The 2,274-nt window shown below is 30.9% G+C and overlaps 1 long non-coding RNA gene across 1 annotated transcript; it reads right to left on the minus strand.

The window, feature by feature from the left end:
* Positions 1-869: 869 nt before the first annotated feature.
* On the minus strand, positions 870-1,786 carry LOC138912031 (uncharacterized). Its single transcript, XR_011417668.1, has 3 exons — positions 1,703-1,786; positions 1,407-1,482; positions 870-964 (listed from the first exon to the last, which is right to left on the minus strand). It is a non-coding gene; the product is annotated as an uncharacterized lncRNA (long non-coding RNA).
* Positions 1,787-2,274: the final 488 nt, after the last annotated feature.

Below are 2,274 nucleotides of genomic sequence, written 5' to 3' on the forward strand. Positions count from 1 at the left end.
TCAGTTGCATATGCTTTATGGTTCATTTTAAAATTAACAATCGATACATTGCTTTAATACATACCTTCAAATATCCTTTTTCATTCATAGAAACTCGTACTCCCTCTGAATTAAATTCAATTGTCAAGCCTGCAACTTGCATCTTGGAGTCGGACAGAAGATTTTGTGGAACATCTTTGCAGAACAGAATATTTTCCAATGTAATGCATGAATTTAGATTGCTTCGGAGTTGGACTGTTCCCTTTACAGAAGCATATATGTATGCCCCTTGTTTGGCAATGGCGATCTCGATGGGTGTATCCAGTGTCAAATAGTTGGAGAACAGATTCATGTTGTTTATAATGTGGTCTAAAGCTCCCACTCATAAAAAAAAATCGAAGAATTTCCGTTAAATCTTGAAAATTTTTTCTTTGATTTTTGCCAAAGGTGACCCCGCCTTTGTTTCAAGAAATGGTTTTTTTTAAAGGCACCTTTAAAACAAGAAAAAATATTTCTTGAAACAAGAAATTAAATTTCTTAAAACAAGAAATTGTTTTTTTAGAAACCCACCATTAAAAGAAGAAAAAATATTTCTTGAAACAAGAAAGGCGATTCTTGTTCCTAAGGTGCTTTCTTTCTTGTTTCAAGAAATTAAATTTCTTGTTTCAAGAAAGGGTTTTTTAGAAAAGCCCCTTTTAAACAAGAAAAATTCTTTCATGTTCAAATTTCCTTTCAAGAAATTTTATTTCTTGATTTAAGAAATAATATTTCTTGAAAGGAAGTTTTATATCAACACTTAAACACTAAAAATAAAATGTAACTTGGTTTTTTCTTTTGCATATTATATTTATTTACATTTAAAATATTTAACACTTAACATTTAAAAATTTTAACACATTTTTGACTCAAGAAAACATTATTATTACCCAAGGTCTGTTGAACTTCATATGACCTAAGGTGATCCATTTTCTTCGCCTTTCCTCATCTAGAAAAAAAGAGTTATTGGGATATCAATGATTTGTTTTTAGATAAACAACTTTTTTGAAGTAATGTAATGTTAATAATAGCCAAAATACAAACACGTTGATCAGATGACCGAGAGAGAGGAGCAAGACAGGTAGAAAATGAAGGGTTGAAAATCGAATTTCAGAGAGAGAGAGGCACGGGAGAGACACGTACATACATACATATATATTTATATACAGTCCTTTGCGCGAAGGGAAACCGAATGTAGGAAGGGCAGATCATGTCAATTTTAAGAAGGAGAAGAGAGAAACGTCGCGACGCGTAGGTCAAGCGAGCGAGAGAGAGGAGCAGATTATGAAAGGGTTGAAAATCGGGTGATCAGATCGGGTGAACCGCGTACATGCATAGATATTTACATGCATACATAAGTATGTCAAACAAATACAACATATTTTTCTTACCTTAGAAGGTTTTAAAACAAAATTACAGCTTCGCCAAACAAATTATTTGGCTGATGCAACTGCAGGTATTTTCACTCTGAAAAATAAATAAAATGCGAGTAATAAGATAAAGTTATTATACTCGTAGAACTCTCTACCCACAAATTTATGTACAAATGTATGTATGTACGTAGCTCTTAGCTAAAAAACAATTCAACTTAATTGATATAAGCTTGGTAAAGAGATTTGGAATTTATCCTTTAATTACATACATACAATTGTACGCGTGATATACAAAAAATTATATATTTACATACCTTTGAATATTTGGAAAAAGGCTTCACCTCTTATCCGCTTGAAAATCACGTCCATCACTTACGAGTTTTTTTCACAACTGACGCTCGGGAGATCAGAGAAGTCGGTAGTAGAGCCCTGCATGAATGGATCCAATGAATTATTTTGAATTTTTTTTGTTATATGAATGAATTAATTAGAATTTTGGAGTTTAATAGAATTGAATGAATTTGAATTTTGAGTTTAATAGAATTGAATGAATGAATGGCATGAATTCCGAAATAATTCAAACGACAATTTATTTTGAAGAAGAAAGGGCCATAATTTTGTGATTAAATCTGCCTGAATTTTATTTACTATGCAGTTAACATTGATTTGTTAAAAATTTTCCACTTTTTGTTCTCAAAAGAAAACAGAAAAAAAATCTGAAAAATTCAAAAAATTCATAAAATAATTCATTCAATTCGAAATGAATTAGAACAACATTCAATTTATTTCACATAGAATTGAATTAAACAAATCAGAAATTTCATGGCATACTATAATAAAACAAAAATTGAATGATTCATGCAGGGCTCTAGTCGGTAGCCGGGTA

This window comes from Drosophila takahashii, chromosome 2L (genome assembly GCF_030179915.1).
Source record: "Drosophila takahashii strain IR98-3 E-12201 chromosome 2L, DtakHiC1v2, whole genome shotgun sequence".
NCBI lineage: Eukaryota > Metazoa > Arthropoda > Insecta > Diptera > Drosophilidae > Drosophila > Drosophila takahashii.